At 51.4% G+C, this 25,894-nt stretch overlaps 2 pseudogenes; both read left to right on the top strand.

Annotated features, from left to right (window-relative positions):
* LOC139274114 (zinc finger protein 585A-like) overlaps positions 1-25,894 on the top strand; it is a 452,513-nt pseudogene that overhangs the window by 254,634 nt on the left and 171,985 nt on the right.
* Positions 15,532-15,732, top strand: LOC139274342 (U2 spliceosomal RNA; annotated as a pseudogene).

Below are 25,894 nucleotides of genomic sequence, written 5' to 3'. Positions count from 1 at the left end.
TGATCTCCTGGGAGAGGCAAAAAACAGATTAAAAACCCAGGCCAATTTAGGGAGAAAAATCTCGGAAAATTCCTCTCCGACCCATCCAAACGATCAAAACTAGTCCAGGAGATCATCCTGGCCATATGCTATTCCCTGCATCACTTAACGTTATATCTGCACCGTCCAACAAAAGGTCATCCACTCTAATCCCAAATACCAGCTCTAGGTCCATAATCCTGCAGGTTACGGCACTTTAAGCGCTCATCCATCCGCCTCCAAAAAGTGGTGAGGGTTTCTGCATCCACTACTGTTCCAGGCAGCGAGTTCCAGATCCCCACAATCCTCTGCATAAAGTAGCCCCGCCTCAAATCCCCTCGAAACCTTCAACCAACCACCTTAAATCTATGCCCTCTCGTAATAGACCCGTCCACCAATGGAAATAGCCCTTTACTCTCCACGATGTGCAGGCTCCTCAATATTTTGCACACCTCAATGAGGTCTCCTCTCAACCTCCTCTGTTCCAATGAGAACAAACCCAGCCTATCCAATCTGTCTTCATAACTAAGATTCTCCATTCCAGAAAGCATCCTAGTAAATCTCCTCTGCACCATCTCTAGTGAAGGAAGGTAGGAAATAAGAGGTAGGAAGCAAAGGGTAATGATTGGTGGATGTTTTTATGATTGGAAGGATGTTTCCAGTGGGGTACCGCAGGGCTCTATAATGGGACCCTTGCTTTTTGTGGATTATATATACGATTTAGATGTGAATATAGGGAGCATGATTATAAATTTTCAGACGACACTAAAATTGGTTGTGTGGTTGATAATGAAGAGGAAAGTCATGGATTACAGGAGAATATCAAACTACTGGTCAGGTGGGAAAAGCAATGGCAAATGGAATTTAATTGAGAGAAGTGTCAGGTGATGCACTTTGGGAGGGCTAATAAGGAAAGGGTATAAACATTAAGCGGTAGGTCACTTAAAAGTGTAGATGAACAAAGGGACCTTGGAGTGCTTGTCCACAGAACTCTTTTTGGTTGGATAACGAAATAAACATTAAAACAAATGCCCCCAAATCTGGGGGACACTCCAAACATTTTTCAAACTGCCTTTTTTTGTTTTTCTTGTTTGTTTTCTTTGAATTTTGTTTTGACTTTTTAAAAAAAACTTTTGGGCCATAAAATCATTAATTCTACAAGTGCCCCCGTAAAAGGGGAGGGGGACACTAAAACCGGCAATTAAAACAAATCAAACTGTAAAATAAATAAAATCAAATTAAAATTTGGTTGCCGGGGGTAATGATGCACTCCAGTCCCTCCGGCGCCCACCTCTCACGGAAAGCCGCGAGAGTACCAGTGGACACCACGTGCTCCATCTCCAAGGGCACCCTGGCACGGATATAAGCACGTAAGAGAGGCAGGCAGTCAGGCTGAACGACCCCCTCGACCGCCCTCTGCCTGGACCGGCTGATGGCACTCTTTCCCGTGCCCAGGAACAGTCCTACGAGGAGGCCCTCGGACCTACCCGCTCCCCTCCGCACGCGGTGCCCAAAGATCAGGAGTGTGAGACTGAAGTGCAGCCAGAATTTCAGGAGCAGCCCCTTTAAATAATAAAACAGGGGCTGCAACCTCGTGCATTCGATAAAAACATGGAACACGGACTCTTCCAGACCGCAGAAATTGCAGGCGGCCTGGGAGCCCGTGAAACGCACTGCTCCATGCACCACCATCCAGGCCAAGTCCCCGATAAATAGTGGGAGGACTCCCGCACAGAGTGCCCTCCATCGGGGACCCTCGCCTCCACCAGGCGGCAAGATGGTATGCCATGGCGTGTCCAGATGGCAGGCGAGGATGGCAAAGTTGAGAGTGTGCAGGAGCAGCCCGTAAAGGAAACCCCTCCACGCGGAACTGAAAGGCACGGAGGGGATTTCCCTGAGGTGTCTCAAGTTGTGAGGCGCTGGCTCCCGAGGGAGGTTCCGGGGTTTGGTGCCGATGAGGAATTCCGTCCAGACGGGGGTCAATTCGGACAGGATTTCCCCACGTGCTTGAGCCTCCTCGATGCACCTAACGGAGTCAGGGCCCAGAGCTGTTTTTAGTGACTCGATGGCATCGGCCGCGCGGTGGACGTCGGCCGAATTTAGGCACTGCGCCAGCGTATCTGGCGCCATCCAGCCCGCTCCTCCACCATCGAGCAGGTCCCTGACCCTGGTCACCTCACCAGCCGCAGCCCTCTCGTCCGACTGCCACCTAAAACCTCGGTCGTCGAGGTACGGATTCCCGAGCAGCGGCTCCTGCAGGACAGCCACCACTCCAGTCGGTGGAGAGCTGCACTTGGTGGAGACTTTGTTCCAGACCCTGGTGAGTTCCGTGTAAAAGACAGGCAGCTCCTGGACGGCGGTCCTGACGCCCCCCAAGCTCACAAACAGGAGCTGCATGTCGTAGTTGAGGCCGTGCTGCTGGCGAAAGAAATTTATTGCCAGAGCACGCCACCTAGGAGGGGGCTCGACGTAAAGGTATCTCTGCAGGGTCTGAAGACGGAAAGTCGTGAGCTGGGTGCTGACACACACCAACGACTGACCGCCCTCCCCAAGCGGGAGACTGAAGACCGCGGCAGAGACCCAGTGCTTCCTGTTGTTCCAGAAGAAGTCCACCAGCTAATTCTGTATCTTGGTGACAAATGCAGGGGGAGGGGTCAAAGTGACCAGCCGGTACCACAGCATGGCGGCCACCAGCTGGTTTATGACTCGCGCTCGACCCCTGTAGCACAGCACTCGGAGCAGTCCTGTCCAGCGCCCTCGGCGAGCGGCGACCTTGGCCTCCAGCTCTTGCCAATTCGCCGGCCAGGCTTCCTCGTCGGGGCTAAGGTAATCTCCCAGATAGAGGAGATGGGTCGTGCTCCAGGCAAAAGGGCCTGAGCTCCTCCGGTAGGGAGTCCACCCGCCACTGACCCACCAGGAGTCTGGAACATTTCTCCCAGTTGATCCTGGCGCAGGATGTGGCCGATTAAATATCCTGGCACTCACGCATCCTCCGCAGGTCAGCGGGATCCTTTACCACGAGGAGCACGTCATCGGCGTAAGCCGAGAGGATGACCTCCACGCCCGGTCCTTGCAGAGCCAGTCCCGTCAACCTCGTCCGCAGGAGGCACAGGAAATGCTCCACGCAGATGGCATATAACTGGCCGGACATGGGGCATCCCTGGCGCACCCCTCTCCCAAAGGGAAGCGGCGCCATCAATGACCCATTAACCTTAATCAGACACTCCACGGCAGTGTACAAAAGTCGGATCCAGGTGACGAAATGCATCCCAAACCCGAAAGCGCGCAGAGTCCCGAACAGATAGTCATGATCCACCATGTCGAACGCCTTCTCTTGGTCGAGAGATAGGAAGGCGACCAACAGACCAGCCTCCTGAGAATAATGGATGAGGTCCCAGACCAGATGGATGTTATCGTGGATTGTCCGGCCCGGGACCGTGTAGGAATGGTCGGGGTGGATCATGTGGTCCAGCACGGCGCCAAGGCGAGCAGATATCGCCCTGGCGAAGATTTTGTAGTCCGTGCTGAGGAGGGAGACCGGGCGCCAGTTCTTAAGGAGGCGGAGATCGCCCTTCTTAGGCAGCAGGACGATGACTGACCTGTGCCAAGAGAGGGGCATCTCCCCGGTCGCCAGACTTTCCCCCAAGGCCCGCGGTTAGTCGCCCCACAGGACGTCCCAGAACGCCCTGTGGAACTCCACGGTCAGTCCGTCCAGCCCCAGGGCTTTTCCCCTCGAGAGCCGGTCAAGGGCGCCGGTCAGCTCCGCCAGGCTTAGCGGAGCTTCCAGATCTTCGGCGCCCTCCGGGCTGACCTTCGGCAGGTCCTCCCTCAAAACTCTACGCGCTTCCTCGCTGGACGGCTCCGGAGAGAGCAGAGCCCCGTAATATTCACGGGCCCTGTTGTTGACGCCCTCCGGATCCGAGACGAGAGAGCCGTCGTCGGCCAGCAGCGTCAAGAGCTGCTTACGGACACTCTGTCTTTTTCCAATGAGTAGAAGAAGGGGGAGCCACGGTCCAGATCCCGCAGGAAGCGGATCCGCGACCTCACGAATGCGCCTCGGGACCGGACGAACTGCAGGTCCTTCAGTGCGTCCATCTTCGCTTCGTACACCGTCCGCAGGGCAGGGTCCTCGACGACTTCATTGAGATGGGACTCCAGGTCGAGCATCTCTTTTTCTAGGCGCCCGACCCTGGACGCCCGCCTTGCCCACGTCCCACCATAGCCTCAAGGAGGGGCGCCCCCCTGCTTCCTTCTCCAGTTGGCCCAGAAACGACGGAACGAGTCCTGGAACCGCTCGTCCTCCAGCAGCTGGTTGTTAAAATGCCAGTACGCAGACCCCGTCCTCACGGGGAGCGAAGCGAGCTCCGCCCACACCAGGTGCTGGTCCGAACACGGCACCGGCCGCATGGAGGCCGCTGGGACACAGGAAGCATACGCCCGAGACACGTAAAGGCGGTCGACTCTGGACCATCCTACTCCAGGGCTCACCCAAGTAAAGGCGCTGGAGTCGGGGTGGAGATTTCGCCAGACGTCCACCAAGTCGAAGGACCCGACCAGGTCCCTCAACTTCTCGATCGCCGTCATGCTCTGCGGGGCACCGGAGCGGTCCCTCACCTCGAGGGTGCAGTTAGAATCCCCCCCGAGGACAATGCAGTCGCCGACGTCGACGGAGCCAAGAAGAGCGGACACTTCTTCGAAGAAGCGCCCTTGCTGCGGGCCGGCCTGAGGGGCGTACACGTTCACGAGATGGAATGGCACGTCCCCCACACGAACTGTGATGCGCAGCAAGCGGCCTGGCATGGGCTCCTCGACCCCCAAGATCTCCGGCTGAAAATGCGGGGCCAGCAAGATGGCCACCCCACTAGAAGTGGTGGTGAGGTGGCTCATGCGGACCTCTCCTTGCCATTCCAGAAGTCACGTGGCTTCATCTCCCGGAACGGTGTGCGTTTCTTGCAGGAAGCACACCGTATATTTCCCCTCCAGCAGGAGCAAAAAATTGTTAAATCTACGGCGTGCCTCTCTTCATGACAAAAGCAACCTCTACCTAACCTATTGTGGGGGGGGGAGTGGAGTTGTTTGTTGACCTCCACTTCCTCAGCAGCCCAGCGAGGAACCTTTTGAGCCAGCGCAGCTCAAGGCTTTGCGCCTTTGATAAGGGCCCGCCCGTGGCCATGGTTTCAGCGGCGGCGCGGACGGACGCGATGAGCAGCACTGGCTTGGACAATTTTTCCCGGGCCAGATGGGCTCGGTTGCGGCGACCCTGGCTCTTGACCAAAAAGTCCCGGAGTTCCTTTACAGGAATGAGGCAGGACTCAGTGTCGGGTGCGAGGAGATCCACCGCCTCACTGGTGATGGACTCGAGATTTTCTCCCGCGTCCTCCACCGAGGCCCCGTCCCCCTCTGGGTGGTCACCGTCAGCAGCCGGCCCGTCGACCACACGAGGTATGGCAAACGGCCCGGCCGTTCCATCTGACCCTGGCTCTGCCCCCATCCCACCCCCAGGATCGTCGGCAGAGGAGTCCCCACTGGGCTCTTTTAAAAGTGGTGCTGGGTCAGGAAGCGACAGAGGAAGGGGTTCCTCCTCCGCCCCAGGAACCGGGGAACACGGAGAGACCTGGTTTAAGAAATCCTCCAGGTCCTCCAAGTCCCCCAGCTCCAAAGTAGGGGGCGAGGGTTGGTGTTCTTCCCCCTCCCCGCCGCCAAACCCCGGCCCAGCGTGGACAGAATCATTAAAATTGTTAACACTTTGTATTTCTTCTGGGTCGAGCAACTCCCGGGGGAAGTCGGTTAATAGCTGGGCGGGCTCAGGTTCGGTCTTTTCGGCCCCGCCCGCCTCAGTCCCCGGGACGCTCGACCCGGCGGCAACGCATTCCTCCGCTGGCCCCACGCCCCCCACGACAGGCAGATCTTCCACGCCATCCCGGGAGGCAGAGGCCGGGCAGCCTCGACTGCACCACCCTCCCCGGGGACAGATTCCTCTCGCCTAAGGCGCAATTTGGGGGCGCTGGTGGGGGACGCAGGACATGCGGCGGGCAACGACTCCTCCACGGAGGGATGTTGTTCCCCCTCCGCCTCATTGGAGCAGCGCCTCCTTTTGTTCCTGGGGGGGCGTGGAGGCAGGGAGACCTCCCGCTCCACTCCCCCCTTTTTCTTTTCTTGCCCGCGCCCAAACCCCTCTGCGGTATTGGTCAGGGGCTTGGGCACGGGCTCAGTGCACCCCGCGCTCGCCGGTGACAGGGTTGGGCTTTGCGCGGTGATCAGACTGTCTGGCATACTGAGGGGACCCGCCTTGAGATGTTTTGCCTTCCTCCGCGCCTTCTTTTCGATTGGACGCTCTCCCTTCCACCCGCCGGAGGCCGTGAAAACAAAGCCCTCCGACGATGCCCACGCACCCACAGCTCCCGGTACGCAGACGCAACTAGGGGGCGGGGTGGAAGCGGCGCCAGCCTTGGCCACCTTCAGTGGTTTGGCGGCCTTGGAGGCGGGGCAGTTGTGGCGAACGTGCCCCACCTCCCTGCAGGCATGGCACCGCACGCCGTCTGACATCCAAAAGATGCGGTAGGCAGTCCCCTCGTGCGCCACATTAAAACTGCCCTCTGTCGTCTCCTCCCGCGCCAGCCGGACAAAGAGCTGGTGGCGGAAGGAGAACACGTGGCGCAGGCTGTTCTCCCTGAGGCCGAGCGGTATGGGGTTAATCCCTGACCTTACCTCCCCCAGTTGGTGTAGGTGAGGAAGGAGGAACTCAGCGGGAACAAAGGGTGGGACATTGGAAAGGATGACCCTCTGCGCAATGGCCTCGAGAGGGTCCACCAGCAGGAACATCCCGCCCACCGTGAGCCCCTTTTCAAGGGCCAGGGACACCGCCCGCTCCGACCCCAGGAAGAACACCGCCTTCCCAGACATTTTGGAGGCCGCGACAATGGCCGATGGGCCGACTACCCCAGCCATCGCCCGCACGCACTCCTCAATGCTCATTGTGGAGTGAGTGTAGCTCTTGACCCCGTGTTTTTTCATAATTATTTTAAATGGTGGCAGGGCAGCAGGAGGCGCAGGAGGCGCCATGGATGTGGAAGCCGCCTGCACGTACGTCTTAGCTGGCCTTGCCACTGGCGTGGATGGGGTCGCCATGACCGGGTACCTTTAACGGCTACACCCACCCCAAAGTCACAGGCCTTAATGATCTTAAATTGGCCTCGTTGGTTTTGAGCAGAGGGAGCTCTTAGTGGGGCACACCTCTCCCCTAGTTAACGATTGGGGAGAGGCCTTGCTCCCTCTGCTCAGTTGTCTTAATTTAATTTTGATTAAGGAAGAAAGGGGCTTTCAGAGATAGAGGGGAGAGACAGAAGAGTGACAGAGATGGAGGGTAGGGGGAGTGGGAAAGAGGGAAGCTGTGAGGGCTGGTCTCCCCACACAGTGATGGGTGGGTGTTTTTCTGGGTTGCACTCCCCAGATGATGGAAAAACAAGACACAGTCTTATAGGATGGTCTTCGGGTGGGGGGAGAAGATGTCTTCACCTGGGGCAGCTGGAGCCACCCATGCGAACACACCCAACGATGTTAAATAGGGTGATTAATAATTCTTCAGCCAGGTAGCTCCAGCTATCCCAGGCTAGGCAATGGGGGAGGGGTGCTTCAGTGGTGTGTGGGGCCTAGCTGTAAGAAAGACCCCCACACACACTTCCACACACACACACCCACACGCACACATCCGGGTCTCGAAGAAATCTTCTTTTCTCCCCCCACCAATAAAACAATGTCCTTAGGGGAATGCACCAGTACACCCACCTGTAGAATGTTGTAGAGTCTCCCTCCTTCAACACAGGTTGTTGTTCTTTCCCCCTCTCTCCAACTCTCTGTCGAAGTAATAAAGTTGTTGAATTTTCTGCTCTCCTCCTCTCCCTCTGGATGGATTGTAATGAAGTAAGCCCCTTCCTCCTCTTCCTGGGCTGGTCTCTGGGTTCTCTCCAGGCCTTCAGGCAGGAGCTACAGCAGGGAGCTCCTTCCCTCACTGCTCCAGGCTCCAAATGATCAGGCCACGCCTCCAACAGCTCCACCCTTGTCCACAGAACTCTTTTTGGTTGGATAAAGAAATAAACATTAAATCAAATGACCCCCAATGTGGGGGACATCCCAAATATTTTTCAAACTGCCCTTTTTTTGTTGTTTTATTTTTACTTTAAAAAAAAAAAATTTTGGGCCATAAAATCATTAATTCTACAAGTGCCCCCTATAAAAGGGGAGGGGGATACTAAAACCGGCAATTAAAACAAATCAAACTGTAAAATAAATGAAATCAAATTAAAATTTGGTTGCCGGGGGTAACGATGCACTCCTGTCCCTCCGGCGTCCACCTCTCGTGGAAGGCCTTGAGCATACCAGTGGACACCGCGTGCTCCATCTCCAAGGACAGCCTGGTGCAGATGTATGCACAGAAGAGAGGCAGGCAGTCAGGCTGAACGACCCCCTCGACTGCCGCTGCCTGGACCGGCTGATGGCACCCTTGGCCGTGCCCAGGAGCAGTCCTACGAGGAGGCCCTCGGACCTACCCGCTCCCCTCCGCACTGTGTGCCCAAGGATCAGGAGTGTGGGACTGAAGTGCATCCAGAATTTCAGGAGCAGCCCCTTTAAATAATAAAACAGGGGCTGCAACCTCGTGCATTCGATAAAAACATGGAACACGGACTCTTCCAGACCACAGAAATTGCAGGCGGCCTGGGAGCCCATGAACTGGCTTAAAAATTTATTGCGCGGCACTCTCCATGCACCACCCTCCAGGCCAAGTCCCTGATAAATAGTGGGAGGACTCCCGCATAGAGTGCCCTCCATCGGGAACCCCCGCTTCCTCTGGATGGCAAGATGGTACGCCATGGCGTGTCCGGACGGCAGGCGAGGATGGCTGAGTTGAGAGTGTGCAGGAGCAGCCCGTACAGGAAACCACTCCACGCAGAAATGAAAGGCACAGAGGAGATTTCCTCGAGGCCGCTCAAGTTGTGAGGCGCCGGCTCCTGAGGGAGGTTCCGGGGTTTGTCGCCGATGAGGAGTTCCGTCCGGACGGGGGTCAGTTCGGACGGGATCTCCCCACGTGCCTGAGCCTCCTCGATACACCTAACGGAGTCAGGGCCCAGAGCTGTTTTTCGCGACTCGATGGCATCGGCCGCGCGGTGGACATCGGCCGAATTTAGGCACTGCGCCAGCGAGCCTGGCACCATCCAGCCCGCTCCTCCGCCATCGAGCAGGTCCCTGACCCTGGTCACCTGACCAGCCACAGCCCTCTCGTCCGACTACCAGCTAAAACATCGGTCATGAAGGTACGGATTCCCGAGCAGCGACTCCTGCAGGACAGCCGCCACTCCAGCCGGTGGAGAGCTGTGCTTGGTGGAGACTTTGTTCCAGACCCTGTTGAGTTCCTTGTAAAAGACAGGCAGCTCCTGGACGGCGGTCCTGACGCCCCCCAAGCTCACAAACAGGAGCTGTGTGTCGTAGTTGAGGCCGTGCTGCTGGCAGAAGAATACATCGCCAGAGCACGCCACCTAGGAGGGGGCTCGACGTAAAGGTATCTCTGCAGGGTCTGAAGATGGAAAGTCGCAAGCTGGGCGCTGACACACACCAACGACTGACCGCCCTCCCCAAGCGAGAGACTCAAGACCGCAGCATAGACCCAGTGCTTCCTGTTGTTCCAGAAGAAGTCCACCAGCTTCTTCTGTATCTTGGTGACAAACGCAGGGGGAGGGGTCAAAGTGACCAGCCGGTACCACAACATTGCGGCCACCAGCTAGTTTATGACTAACGCCCGACCCCTGTAGGACAGCAGTTGGAGCAGTCCTGTCCAGCGCCCTAGGCGAGCGGCGACCTTGGCCTCCAGCTCTTGCCAGTTCAGGCATCCTCGTCGGGGCTAAGGTAATCTCTCAGATAGAGGAGATAGGTCGTGCTCCAGGCAAAAGGCTTGAGCTCCTCCGGGAGGGAATCCACCCGCAACTGACCCACCAGGAGTCCGGAACATTTCTCCCAGTTGATCCTGGCAGAGAATGCGGCCGAGTAAATCTCCTGACACTCACGCATCCTCCGCAGGTCAGCGGGATCCTCTACCGCGAGGAGCACGTCATCGGCGTAAGCCGAGAGGACGACCTCCACTCCCGGCCCTTGCAGAGCCAGTCCCGTCAACCTCGTCCGCAGGAGGCGCAGGAAAGGCTCCACGCAGATGGCATATAACTGGCCGGACATGGGGCATCCCTGACGCACCCCACTCCCAAAGCGAAGGGGCGCCATCAAGGACCCGTTAACCTTTATCAGACACTCCACGGCGGCGTACAAAAGTCGGATCCGGGCGACGAAATACGTCCCGAACCCGAAAGCGCGCAGAGTTCCGAACATATAGTCGTGATCCACCCTGTCGAAAGCCTTCTCTTGGTCGAGAGATAGGAAGGCGACCGACAGAACAGCCTCTTGGGAATGATGAATGAGGTCCCGGACCAGATGGATGTTATCGTAGATTGTCCGGCCCGGGACCGTGTAGGACTGGTCAGGATGGATCATGTGGTCCAGCACGGCGCCAAGGCGAGCAGACATCGCCCTGGCGAAGATTTTGTAGTCCGTGCTGAGGAGGGAGACCGGGCGCCAATTCTCAAGGAGGCAGAGATCGCCCTTCTTAGGCAGCAGGACGATGACTGCCCTGCGCCAAGACAGCGGCATCTCCCCGGTCGCCAGACTTTCCCCCAGGACCCGCACGTAGTCGCCCCCCAGGACGTCCCAGAATGCCCTGTGGAACTCCACGGTCAGCCCGTCAAGCCCCGGGGCTTTTCCCCTCGAGAGTCGGGCGAGGGCACCGGTCAGCTCCGCCAGGCTTAGCGGAGCTTCCAGATTTTCTGCGCCCTCCGGGCTGACCTTCGGCAGGTCCTCCCACAAAACTCTACGTGCTTCCTCGCTGGATGGATCCGGAGAGAACAGAGCCCCGTAATATTCACGGGCCCTGTTGTTGACGCTCTCCGGATCCGAGACGAGAGAGCCGTCGTCGGCCAGCAGCGTCAAGAGCTGCTTACGGACACTCTGTCTTTTTCCAACGAGTAGAAGAAGGGGGACCCGCGGTCTAGATCACGCAGGAACCAGATCCGCGACCTCACGAACACGCCTCGTGACCCGACGAGCTGCAGGTCCTTCAGCGCGGCCTTCTTCGCTTCGTACACCATCCGCAGGGCCGGGTCCTCGACGACTTGACCGAGACGGGACTCCAGGTCAAGCACCTCTTTTTCTAGGCGCCCGACCCTGGCCGCCCGCCTCTTGGTCGACCCCCTCGCATACTCTTGACAGAAGACGCGGACGTGAGCCTTGCCCACGTCCCACCATAGCCTCAAGGAGGGGAAGCTCCCCTGCTTCCTTCTCCAGTCGGCCCAGAAACGATGGAACGAGTCCTGGAACCGCACGTCCTCCAGCAGCCGGTTGTTAAAATGCCAGTACGCGGACCCCGTCCTCACGTGGAGCGAAGCGAGCTCCGCCCACATCAGGTGGTGATCCGAACACGGCACCGGTCGCATGGAGGCCGCTGGGACGCAGGAAACATATGCCCGAGACACGTAAAGGCGGTCGACTCTGGACCATCCTACTCCAGGCCTCACCCAAGTAAAGGCGCTGGAGTCGGGATGGAGATTTCGCCAGACGTCCACCAAGTCGAAGGACCTGACCTGGTCCCTCAACTTCTCCATCGCCGTCATGCTCTGCAGAGCAGCGGAGCGGTCCCTCGCCTTAAGTGTGCAGTTAAAATCCCCCCCGAGGACAATGCAGTCACCGACATCGACGGAGCCAAGAAGAGCGGACAGCTCTTCGAGGAAGCGCGTGTGCTGCGGTCCGGGCTGAGGGGCGTACACGTTCACGAGACGGAGCAGCACGTCCCCCAGGCGAACCGTGACGTGCAGCAAGCGGCCTGGCACGGGCTCATCGACCCCCAAGATCTCCGGCTGAAAATGCGGGGCCGGCAAGATGGCCACCCCACAAGAAGTGGTAGTGAGGTGGCTCATGCGGACATCTCCTTGTCATTCCAGGAGCCACGTGGCTTCGTCTCCCGGAACGGTGTGGGTTTCTTGCAGGAAGCACACCGCATATTTCCCCTCCCGCAGGAGCGAAAAATTGTTAAATCTACGGTGTGCCTCTTTGCTGCCGTTAATGTTGAGGCTGGCTATGGTTATCTTCATGACAAAAGCAGAGTGCAACCTCCACCTAACCTATTGTGGGGGTGGTAGTGGAGTCGTTTGTTGACCTCCACTCCTTCAGCAGCCCAGCGAGGAACCTTTTGAGCCGGCGCAGCTCAAGGCCTTGCGCCTTTGATAAGGGCCCGCCCGCGGCCATGGTTTTAGCGGCGTCGCGGACGGATGCAACGAGCAGCCCCGGCTCGGACCATCTTTCCCAGGCCAGATGGGTTCGGTTGCGGCGACCCTGGCTCTGGACCAAAAAGTCCTGGAGTTCCTCTACGGTAATGAGGGGGGACTCAGCGGCGGACACGAGGAGATCCACCGCCTCACTGGCGATGGACTCGAGATCTTCTCCCTCGTCCCCCACCGACTCCCCGTCCCCCTCCGGGAGGTCGCCGCCAGCAGCCGGCCCATCGACTGTACGAGGTACGGCAAACGGCCCGGCCGCTCCATCCGACCCTGTCTCTGCGCCGACCCCATCCCCAGGATCGTCGGCAGAGGAGTCCCCACTGGGCTCTTTTAAAAGTGGTGCTGGGTCAGGAAGCGACAGTGGAAGGGGGTCCTCCTCCGCCCTAGGAGCCGGGGAAGGCGGAGAGACCTGGTCAAAGAAATGTACCTGGTCCTCCAAGTACCCCAGCTCCAAAATATGGGGCGAGGGTTGTTGTTCTTCCCCCTCCCCGCCGCCACCCCCCGGCCCAGTGTGTACAGATTCATTAAAATTGTTAATACTGTGTATTTCTGCCGAGTCGAGCAAGTCCCGGGGGAAGTTGGATATTGGCTGGGCGGGCTCAGGTTCGGCCTTTTCGGCCCTGCCCGCCTCAGTCCCCGGGACGCTCGACCCGGCAGCATCATATTCCTTCACCGGCCCCACGCCCCCCACGACAGGCAGGTCTTCCACGCCATCCCCGGGAGGCAGAGGCTGGGCAGCCTCGACTGCCCCTCTCTCCCCGGAGACAGATTCCTCCGTCGACGGCGCAGTTTGGGGGCGCTGGTGGGGGACGCGGGACATGCGGCAGGCACCGACTCCTCCGCGGAGGGATGTTGTTCCCCCTCCGCCTGATTGGAGCGACGCCTCCTTTTGTCCCTGGGGGTGCGCGGAGGCAGGGAGACCTCCATGTCTGCCGAGGTCTCCCGCTCCGCCTCCCCCTTTTTCTTATCTTGCCTGCGCCCGAGCCCCTCTGCGGTATTGGTCAAGGACTCGGGCTCGGGCACGGGCTCAGGGCACCCCGCGCTCGCCGATGACTGGGTTGGGCTGAGCGCGGTGGTCAAACTTTCTGGCACACTGAGGGGAGCCGCCTCGAGATGTTTCGCCTTCCTCCGTGCCTTCTTTTCGATCGGACGCTCTCCCTCCCCCCGCCAGAGGCCGTGAAAACAAAGGCCCCCAACGATGACCGCGCACCTACGGCTCCTGGCACGCAGATGCTACTAGGGGGAGGGGTGGCGGCGGCGCCAGCCTTGGCTGCCTTTGGTGGTTTGGCGGCCTTGGAGGCGGGGCAGTTCTTGCGAACGTGCCCCACCTCCCTACAGGCATGGCACCGCACGCCGTCCGACGTTCAGAAGACGCAGTCCCCTCGTGCACCACATTAAATGATCCGTCTGTTGTCTCCTCCCACGCCAGCCAGACAAAAAGCTGGCGGTGGAAGGAGAACACATGCCGCAGGCTGCTCTCCCTGAGGCCGAGCGATATGGGGTTGATCCCTGACCTTACCTCCCCCAGTGTAGGTGATGGAGGAGGAGCTCAGCGGGAACAAAGGGCGGGACGTTTAAAGTACGACCCTCTGTGCGGTGGCCTCGAGAGGGTCCACCGGCAGGAACGTCCCGCCCACCGTGAGCCCCTTTTCAAGGGCCAGGGACACCGCCCGCTCTGACCCCAGGAAGAATACAGCCTTCCCACACATCTTGGAGGCTGCGACAATGGCCGAGGGGCCGACTACCCCAGCCATCGCCGGCACGCACTCCTCAATGCTCATTGTGGGGTGAGTGTAGCTCTTGACCCCGTTTTTCTTCGTAATTAGTCTGAATGGTGGCAGGGCAGCAGGTGGCGCAGGAGGCGCCATGGATGTGAACACCGCCTGCGCATAAGTCTTAGCTGGCCCTGCCACCGGTGTGGATGGGGTCGCCATCACGGGGTCCCTTTAAGGGCCACACCCACCCCAAAGTCACAGGCCTTAATGGTCTTAAATTGGCCTCTTTTCAATTTATGAGCAGAGGAGCTCTCAATGAGACACACCTCTCCCCTAGTTGAAAATTGGGGAGGGGCCTTGCTCCCTCTGCTCAGTTGTCTTAATTGTTTTTCCAATTAAGGAGGAAAGGGCTCTCAGAGAGAGAGGGGAGAGACAGAGAGAGTGACAGTGAGAGAGAGAGGGGGTGGGAAAGAGGGAAGCTGTGAGGGCAGGTCACCCCTCATAGTGATGGGTGGGTGTTTTTCTGGGGCGAACTCCAGAGATGATGGAAAAACAAAGCAAGGCACAGTCTTATGGGATAGTCTTCGGGCGGGAGGAGAAGATGTCTTCACCTGCGACAGCTGGAGCCACCCAGACACACACTCCTAACGATGTTTGATAGGGTGATTTAGTAAATCTTCAGCCAGGTAGCTCCAGCTATCCCTGGCTAGGCAATGGGGGAGAGGTGCTTCAGTGGTGTGTGGGGCCTAGCTGTAAGCAAGACCCCCACACACACTTCCACACACACACGCCCCCCGCGATGTTCAGAGCCTCGAAGAAAATCTTCTTTTCTCCCCCCACCAATAAAACAATGTCTTTCGGGGAATGCACCAACACCCACCTGTAGAATGTTTTAGATTCTCCCTCCTTCCACACAGGTTGTTGCTCTTTTCCCATTCTCTCCAACTCTTTGTAGAAGTAAATAAAGTTGTTGAAATTTTTCAGCTCTCCTCCTCTCCCTCCGGACGTTGTATTGTAGTAAGCCGGCCCTTTCCTCCTCTTCCTGGGCTGGTCTCAGGGCTCACTCTCGGCCTTCCAGACAGGAGCTAAAGCAGGGAGTTCCTTCTCTCTCAGCAGCACAGCTCCAACTGAATAGGCCACGCCTCCAAAGCTCCACCATTGGTCCACAGATCCCTGAAAGTAGCAGGCCAGATGGATAAGATGGTTAAGAAGGCATACGGAATGCTTGCCTTTATTGGCCGAGGCATAGAATATAAGAGCAGGGAGGTTATGCTTAAATTGTATAATTCTTTGGTTAGGCCACAGCTGGAGTACTGCGTGCAGTTCTGGTCGCCACATTATAAAAATGATGTCACCCTACCCAAACCTTGCTGATGGTGATCCAACTCTAACAATATTGGTATTAACAATTCTCTAACATTATTAGTGGTGTTGCTTCTCGGCCTTTTGGCTAAGATCATGCGTAACTGACCTGACAGGGGAGTAACCATGACCCCAACGTGGTTCTCCCTGGATCAGAAAGGTGGTTCTCCTAAGCTTTTTGGAAATAGGAGGTGTGTGGGGTTGCTGACCCATCCACCTCCATGGCACGAACCTGGTATTGCAGTACTTCCAGGAACGGTGCTTGGGCTCTAGGCCTTTTCGCTAAGAGCATTAGAGCAGGGTGATCCTTGATGTGTGCAAGGTGACCTCTGGCGTTTGTGATCTGACAAAGAATTGGAAAGATTGGCTACGAAAAAAAAAATTAGTGGTGTCCCTACTCTAACATTACTGCTGGTGATCCTACTCTAACAGTCCACAGGTTACCTTGGGATAGGCGGATCAAGTGACACATTCCAGTGAGTGTGTTCATAATCTAATCTAACATTACTAGTGGTGACTCTGCTCTAGCATGACTGCTGTGACCCGACTCTAACATTACTGGTGGTGACCCTACTCCAACATGACTGGTGATGACTCTACTCTAACATTACTGGTGGTGACCAGACTCTAACATTACTGGTGGTGACCCTACTCCAACATTACTGGTGATGACTCTCCTCTAACATTACCAGCTGATACAAAAGCAAAACGCGCTTATTTTACTGCAACACCGGCCAACACCCTCCACCCCTTATTTCTGATTGGTCGCCAAGGAGGATAAGCCACAACCTGAAGTTTCACAGGAATGTGTCACTGGATCCGCCCATCCCAAAGTCCCGCTGACTTTGCAAATTGTAACTCGATTCACATTGACTTCCTGAAGCGACAGAGGACAGAGCTCCCCAGAAGACAGTAACCGCCAGCCAAAGTCACATACCCAAGTCCAAGTACTTCCCTCCCCCAGCCAATGTCCCGGACCCATGTCCAAGTCAATGCCTCCCCCAGCAGAAGTGCCTTACCCCAGTCCAACTGCATGCCTCCCCCAGCCTAAGTGCCTTACCCAAGTGCAAATACATCTTTGCCCTCCCTCCATAGATCGGGCAATGTGCATGGATTATTAAGAGGTTTATTGGGTATGAAGTAAATATTGACAGTGTCGTGACTTCTGGATATCATCCACTCCAACGATGTCCTGTTTAGGGGATTGGAAGAACTTGGTCCATCTTTCCTGAGTTCTCTCTCTCCTCTCCAATACCCCCTGTCTCTCTCTTCACCAGCCTCTCTCGCTTCCAGCCTCTCTCACTCGAGGTCCCAAGGCCCTCCGACTCTTGGCCACAAGGCCCTCCGACTCTCAGCCCCTAGGACCACCAACTCGCCATCCCAACGCCCTCAGAGTTAAAATTTCAGGTCAATGACGAAACGCCGATGACTCTGTTTCTCTCTCCACAGATGCTGCCTGACCCACTGAGGTTCCCAGCATTTTCTGTTTTTCTATTTAACGTTATTGGTATTTGCCCAACTCTATCATTGCAAATGGCGATTGGACTCTAATGTTAATGCTGTCGATTATACTCTGACCGTACTGTTATTGACACTAATCTATCATTACTGATATTGAACCTGATCTAGCACTATTTGTGGAGGGACACTACTCCAACATTAATGGTGCTGACTCTACTCTAACATTACTGGGGATGACGTAACTCTAATATTAGTGATGGAGACCTAAATATAACATTACTGGTAGTGACGCTACTCTAATATTACTGGTGGTGACTGTAGAATAACATAATTGTTCGTGAGTCTGCTCCAATATTACTGGTGGAGACTCTACTTTCACATAGGTAACATCGACCCAAATATAACCGTAATAGTGCTGATCCTATTCTAAAATTACTGGTGGAGAATCTACTCAACATTTTGTTGGGCAAAAAATTGGCAGATACAGTATAATGTTGGAAAGTGTGAGGTCATGCATGTTGGCAGAAAGAAAATCAAGCAAGAGAAAGTTATTATTTAAATAGAGAATGATTGCAAAGTGCTGCAGTACAGCAGGACCTGGGCGTACTTGTGCAGGAAACACAAAAGGTTAGTATACAGGTACAGCAAGTGATCAAGAAGGCCAATGGAAACTTGGCCTTTATTGAAAAGGGGAAGGATTATAAAAGCAGGGAAGTCTTGCTACAGTTATACAGGGTATTAGTGCAGCCACACCTGGAATACTGCGTGCAGTTTTGGTTTCCATATTAACGAAAGGATATACTTGCTTTGGAGGCAGTTCAGAGAAGATTCACTAGGTTGATTTTGGAGATGAGGGGATTGACTTATGAGGAAAGGTTGAGTTGGTTGGGCCTCTGCTCATTGGAATTCAGAAGATTGATAGGTGATCTTATCGAAAACTATAAGATTATGAGGTGGCTTAACAAGGTGGGTGCAGAGAGAATGTTTCCACTGATTGGGGAGACTCGAACTAGAAGGTATAATCTGAGAATACGGGGCCACCAATCGAAAACTGAGATGAGGAGAAATTTCTTTTCTCAGAAGGCTGTGGATCTGTGGAATTCACTGCCTCAGAAAGCTGTGGAAGCTGGGTCATTGAATACATTTAAGACACAGATAGACAGTTTCTTAACCGATAAGCGAATAAGGGACTATGGGGAGCGGGCAGGAAAGTGTACCTGAATTCATGATCGGATCAGCCAAGATCGTATTAAATGGCGGGGCAGGCTCGAGGGGCCATATGGCCTACTTCTGCTCCTATTTCTTCTGTTCTTATATGTTTATTAATCGGTCGTATTGACGCTATTCTAATATTACTGGTGTTGATATTACTCTATCATTATTGGTGTTGACTCTAATCTATCATCATTGATATTGACCCTATAATCTAACATTACTGGCGGTGAATCCACGCTAACATTACTGGTGGTGACTCTGCTCTATTATTAATTGAGGTGAACTTATTCTATCATTACCACTGGTAATCCTACAGGTGCTGACCCGACACTAACATTGTTGGTGGAGCCTCTACTCTAACATTACTATAAGAACATAAGAACATAAGAAATAGAAGCAGTTTAAGAAATAGAAATCGTTTAAGAAACTGTCTATTTCTGTCTTAAATTTATACAATATCCCAGCGTCCACAGCTCTCTGAGGCAGCGAATTCTACAGATCCACAACCCTCTGAGAGAAGAAATTTCTCCCCATCTCATTTATAAATGGGTGGCCCCTAATTCTAAGATTATGGCCTCTAGTTCTAGTCTCCCTATCAGTGGAAACATCCTTTCTGCATCCACCTTGTCAAGCCCCCTCATAATATTATACCTTTCGATAAGATCACCTCTCATTCTTCTGAATTCCAATGATTAATCGCCCAACATATTCAACCTTTCCTCATAGGCCAACCGCCTCATCTCCGTGAACCTTCTCTGAACTGCCTCCAAAGCAAGTAAATCCTTTCGTAAATATGGAAACCAAAACAGCACGCAGTATTACAGGTGTGGCCTCAACCAATATCCTGCACAACTGTAGCAACACTTCCCTGTTTTTATATTCCATCACATTTGCAATAAAGGCCAATATTCCATTGGCCTTCCTGATCACTTTCTGTACCTGCATACTAATGTGTTATTGCTTCATTCACAAGCACCCCCAGGTCCCGTTGTACTGCTGCACTTTGCAATCTTTCGCCATTTAAATAATAACTTGCTCTTTAATGTTTTTTTCTGCCAATGTGCATGACCTCACACTTTCCAACATTATACTCCATCTGCCAAATGTTTGCCCACTCACTTAGCCTGTCTATTTCCTTTTACATATTTTTGTGTCCTCCTCACACATTGTTTTGCCTCCCATCTTCGTATCGTCAGCAAACTTGGCTATCCATTTTCGTGATTTTTAAAACTGCTCGAAATTACTGATGGAGGTTATACTCTAACATTAATGTTCTTGATTCTACTCTAAAATTATTGGTATTAGCCCTAATCTAACATTAATGATATTGACCCTATTCTACCATTAGTGGCGGTGAACATACTCTCACATTAATGGTGGTGACCCTACTCTAACATTACCAGAGGTGATCCTACTCCAACGTTACTGCTGGTGATCCTACTCTAATATTACAGGTAGTGACCCTACTATAATATTAATGGTGATGACTGTACTCCAACCTTACTGTTGATGAACCTATTCCACCTTACTGGTGGTGACTCTACTCGAACATTACTGGTATTGGTCCTATTCTAACATTAACGGGTTGATACTACTCTACCAGTATTGGTGTCACATTAATCTAACAATGCCGGTATTGATACTTCTTTAAAATTAATGGTGTTGACTCTACTCTAGCATTACTGGTGGTGACCCTACTTTAACATTACTGGTGGTGACGCTACTCTAACATTCCTGGTGGTGACCCTACTCTAATATTGCTGGTGTTGACCCTACTCTAACATTACTGGTGGTAATATAACATTACCGGTGGGAATCCTACTCCAGCATTATTGCTGGTGACCCTACTCCAACATTACTGGTGGTGACCCTACTCCAACATTACTGGTGGTGATCCTACTCCAACATTACTGATGGTGACCCTACTCCAACATTACTGGTGGTGACCCTATGCTAACATTACTGGTGGTCTGGTGGTGCCCATACTCTAACATTAGTGCTGGTGACCCTACTCCAACATTACTGCTGGTGACCCTATTCTAACATTACTCATGGGAATCCTACTCTAATATTATTGCTGGTGACCCTACTCTAACATTACTGCTGGTGAACTTATTCTAATATTACTAGTGGTGACCTTACTAAAGCATTATTGCTGATGACTCTATTCCAACCTTAGTGTTGTTGACCCTACTCTAATATTACTGGTGCTGATCTTATTCTAACATTAGACTAGATGGTAACTCCAGCTAACATTACACGTGGAGAAACTATTCTACACTTACTGGTGGTGACTCTACTCTAACATTAATGGTGGTGATTCATCTCTAACATTACTGGTATTGTCACTTGTCTAAAGGTAGTAGTCTCTACTCCAGCAATGCTGGCGGTGAACCTACTGCACCCATACTTACGGTGACACTACTCTAACATTCCTGATGGTTAACCTAATCTAACAGATCTGGTTGAGAATTTACGTGAACATTACTGGTATTAGTTCATCTCTAATATTATTGGTATTGGTCCTACTCTAACATTATTCGTGTTAGTACTAATCTACCATCATTGGTGGTCACTCTAAGCTAACAATGTTGGTATTGACTCTACTCTAACATTCATTGTGATGACTGTACTCCAACATTACTGGTGGTTATCCTACTCTAACATTAATGGTGATGATCCTGTTCTAACATTACATGTGGTGACCCCAATCTAACATTACTGGTGTTAATGCTCACTCTAATCTAACATTACTGGTGGTGACCCTACTCTAACATTACTGTTGTTGACTCTATTCTATCATTACTGATGTGAACGTACTCTAACATTACTGATGGTGACCCTACTCAAATATTAATGGTGCCTACTCTGCTCTAATATTACTGTTGGGGACTCTACTCCTACCTTCAGCTGGTGCCACTGCACTATCATTACTGGTGGTGAGCCTAGTCTAGTAATAATAATATTGATAATGATCTAACATTATTAGTGGTGTCCCTACGCTAACATTACTGGTGGTGATCTTACTTGAACCTTACTGGTGGTGACTCTACTCAAACAATCCTGGTGGTTACCCTAACCCGACAGATCTGTTGGGGAATCTACTCCAACTGTATTAGTATTGGTTTTGCTCTAATATTACTGGCGGTGACCCTACTCTAACATGACTGGTTTTGACCCTACTCTAAGATTACTGGTGGTAACTCTACTCTAACAATTGTGGTATTGATATTTCTTTAACACAACTACTGATATCCATACTCTAATGTAACTTGTGGTGATATTACACCAACTTTATTGGTGGTGACTCTAATGTAATATTACTGATATTTACCATATTCTAACGTTAGGGTGGTGACCCTATTCTAACATTACTGGTGGTGACCCTACTCCACCATCACTGGTCGTGACACTACTCTTACATTACTGGTATAGGCCCTACTCTTACATTACTGATGTTGATACTACACTAACATTATAGGTGGTGACTCTAATGGAACATGACCGTTCAGTCCGTAAGTGTGATCTTGGGCTTCTGGTCATCCGTCACTTTAATTCTTCACTTCATTCCCACTCTGATATCCCCATGGTTGGACTCCTGCACTTTTCGAATGCAGCTTAATGTAAGCTTGAGGAATAGCACCTCATCTTTCGTTTAAGCACTTTACAGGTGGTAATCTTACTCTCGCCTTACTGGCAGAGACCCTACTCCAACATTATTTTCGTGACTCTACACTAACAATACTGGTGGTGATATTACTCTAACGTTCCTAGTATTTACATTTCTCTAACATTACGAGCGGTGTCCTTAATCTAACATTATTGATGTTGACCCTACTCTAATATTACTGGTGGTGACTCTGCTCTAACATTACTGGGAGAGAATCTATTCCAGTATTACTGCTGGTGACCCTTATGCAACATAACTGTTGGTGATACTACTCCAACCTTATTGGCCGTGACTCTACTCATTACCAGTGGTGATCCTGCTCTAACCTTACTGGTTGTGACCCTATATGAACGTTAATGTTGGTGACCCTACTCCAACATTAATGATGGTGATTGTACAATAACATTAATGATGGCGCTCCTATTCTGACATTACTGGTATTGACATTTCTCGAACATGACTAGTGGCGTCCCTGCTGTAACATTACGCATGGTGATCCTGCTCTAACATTACTTGTGGTGACCCTACCGTAACATTATTGAGGTGACCCTACACCAACATTTCTGGTGGTGATCCGACTCTAATATGACTGGTGGTGATCGCACCATTTTCCTATATGATTGCAGTAAGACGTCATTACTCTTATACTCAAAACCCTTTGTAATAAAGGCCAACATGCCATTTTCTTCCTTGATTCCTTGCTGTACCTGCAAGTTAAATTTCAGAGTTTTATTTACAAGGACACATAGGTCCCTCTGAATACCAACATTCTCCAATCGCTAAGCATTTAGAAATACTTTGCTTTCTTTTTTTTCTGCCAAATGCTCGAATAAGTTCGATACGTAACATTATTGACATTGACGGTATTCTAACAGTACTGGTGGTAATTACACTGTCACATTTCTGCTGTTTATTCTGTTTTCCCACTATATAGCTGATGACCTTACTGTAGATGGTGATGATGCAAATTTTGCGGACATTCTGAGGAATCAGCTGCTTTGGTCACTCCCCACAGTCCCGTCCTTCGGCACTCACTCCATCCTGCTCTGCAACCAGTGCCCCAGCCTGCACCAAGTCGTTATCAACATTCGTGTTCTGATACACATTCAGTATCTCAAGCTGAGTCAGGTTGTTTCCACCTTGATGTTGTGTTCAACTCTGAGCTGAGTTTCTGAAACAGATCTTCTGCATTGCAGAGACAGCCGCACTCTCGGGCCATTAACATCACCTCGCGCCAACACCGTTACTATATTAATCACCATCAGTAATGTTAGAATGTCGTCATCACCGGTAAAGTTAGAATAGCTTCAGCCAAGTTGAGGTAGCGTCACTACCTGTAACGTTATTTTTGGGTCACTATCATTAACATTAGTGTTGGGACACCTGGGACAAGTAATGTTCGAGTAGGGTCACCACCAGTGATGTTAGAGTAGGATCACCACCAGTAATGTTAGATTAGGATCACCACCAGTGATGTTAGAGTAGGATTGCCACTAATAAAATCGAGTAGGGTCACCACTAGTAATGTTAGAGTAGATTCATCACCAGTAATGTTAGAGTAGAGTCATCACCAGTAATGTTAGAATAGAGTCATCACCAGTAATGTTAGAGCAGGATCTCCACCAGTGATGTTGGAGTAGATTCATCACCAGTAATGTTAGAATAGAGTAATCGCCAGCTATGTTAGAGTTGTGCCACCATCAAAGATGTTGCAGTAATTCACCACCGATAATGTTAGTATACGGTTAACCTCAAATAATGCTAGAATAGAGTTATCACCAGTAATGTTCGAGAAGGGGTCGCCTCAAGTAATATTAGAGTACAGTAAACCATCTGTTGTATTAGACTAAGATCACCACTGGTAATGTTAGAGTAGGGACATCATCCTTAATATTAGCATAGAGTTAGTAACAGTAATGTCACTAACAAGGCAGGCACCAGTAATGCAAAAGTTAGCACTCATAATGTTGGAGTATTGTCACCAACAGTAATTTCGATAAGCTTTATTGAATTGTAATAAAAAATACCCAATGGAATTGCTTTTCCATGGTATGTCGCACTGGTGAAATGGCAGAGATTAACCGTTTTGAGGACTGAATGTCTTTTGGAACTTGCACGTTTGTTAACTGCCAACATTACTTTTCTACTCTAACGGTACTGGTGGTAACTCTCTACCATTGTTCATGACTCTACTGTAACATTAGTGGTAGTTATTGTACTGTAACATTACATTACAACTACCTCAGGCCGTCCTCGCTGAAGACCTCTTCAATGCCTTTAATATTTCCATACTCCAAACCACAAAGGATGCCCTCGCTAACCTCCCTCCCTCCATGAAATGCATTTATACATAATCACTGCTATATTGTAACCTTCTGGGGAAAAATGTTGCTCGCTTTTCTCTCTCATCATTTCCGAATTACAATCGTTTCCAAGATCCAATGATTTTCAAGAGTGACATCGATAACGTTTTTGTAGGTAAGGGTATTGAGTGGTATTGAGAAAAGGCGGTTAAATGGAGTTGATTGCAGATTAACCACGATGCTACTGAATGCGGAACAAACACGAAAGTTTGAATGGCGTACTCCTGTTCCTCCGTGTCCTGTTTACTGTGTCTCCTGTTTCCTAAGTTTACTTTGTCCTACCTTCGTTTCCCCTTTTCTATGTTTCATGTATGTTTTCTTTGTTTACTGATTACTTCGTTTCCTGACAGGATGTTTCTAGTTAACTATGTGTATTGCTTATTAATTTTCTTATTTCCTATGTTTAATGTTATCTTAGTGTCCTGTTTCCTACATTACTTGTTTTCTATGTTTAGTATTTCCTATGTTTTCTTCCTTCCAATGTTTACTGTTTCCCTTTCCCTGTGATTATTGTTATTCCAGTTTTCTTTTATCTATGCCTACTGTTCCCTATGTTTACTGTTTCCCTTTCCCTGTGATTATTGTTATTCCGGTTTCCTTTTATCTAAGCTTATTGTTTCCTATCTGTACCGCCTTTACTGTTTCCTACATTCACTGAGCACGGTGTCTGCTTTGTTTTCTGTGATTGCTCAAATCCAAATATATTTTGAGAGTACCAAAGTGCTAATTCAAAGGGAGCAAACAATGCCTCCCCCCAAGAACAAGGGGTCCTAAGGCAGAATCACATATTAATTTCAACGTGGAATAGGCCCAACCATTCTGTACAGTTTATCCATGAGCAGTATTGAGAATTCTATGTGCTCACTCAGATCCCATATCACTTTAGCTCACTTTACTTCAACCAACTAACTAATCTATTCTTTGACATTGACATTTTGAAATTTATTCTGAAATATTGTCCGTTACTGCCTATCAAAATTACAATGAGAAGATGCAGTGGCCTTATTCCTGAACCACTGGTCAGAGTTTTATTCAACTGGATCCTTTTGCAGGGCCATTTCACAGGTCAGTTAACAGTCAGTAATGGATGACCGTCAAAGGCGCTAGTTGCAGTGTGCTGTGCTGCCGGGACAGCACACCACAAAATTCAGGGGCAATTTCCCAGGGGGCACACGCACCCGTCCCCCGGCTGATAATGCCATTGTGCCCCCGTTAGTGCCCCCAGCATTGCTAATGCAGCGCAAAAAAGGAGCAATTTCGGTCCCTAAATCTAGTTGAGAAATCCACAGCCTCACAACTCTGTAAAAAAAATTGCATTGAATCGTAGAACAATATAGCACAGACAAAGAATGCTCGGCCCATTATTCTTGTGCCGGCTCTTTGGAACACTATGCATCCAATTCCACTAGCTTGCTCTTTCCTCATTAGCTCTGGAAAATGTTCTCCTTCAAGTATGTATCCAACTCTTTTTTGAAATATGAGGCGAGAATTGGCTAGGATAGATTGGCGAATGATACTTAGGGGGTTGACTGTGGATGGGCAATGGCAGACATTTAGAGACCGCATGGATGAAGTACAACAATTGTACATTCCTGTCTGGCGTAAAAATAAAAAGGGGAAGGTGGCTCAACCGTGGCTATCTAGGGAAATCAGGGATAGTATTAAAGCCAAGGAAGTGGCATACAAATTGGCCAGAAATAGCAGCGAACCTGGGGACTGGGA

The sequence above is a fragment of the Pristiophorus japonicus genome, chromosome 9, assembly GCF_044704955.1.
Source record: "Pristiophorus japonicus isolate sPriJap1 chromosome 9, sPriJap1.hap1, whole genome shotgun sequence".
Taxonomy (NCBI): domain Eukaryota; kingdom Metazoa; phylum Chordata; class Chondrichthyes; family Pristiophoridae; genus Pristiophorus; species Pristiophorus japonicus.
The sequence above is the reverse complement of the archived record's forward strand: the minus strand, read 5'-3'. Positions and strand labels throughout refer to the sequence as shown.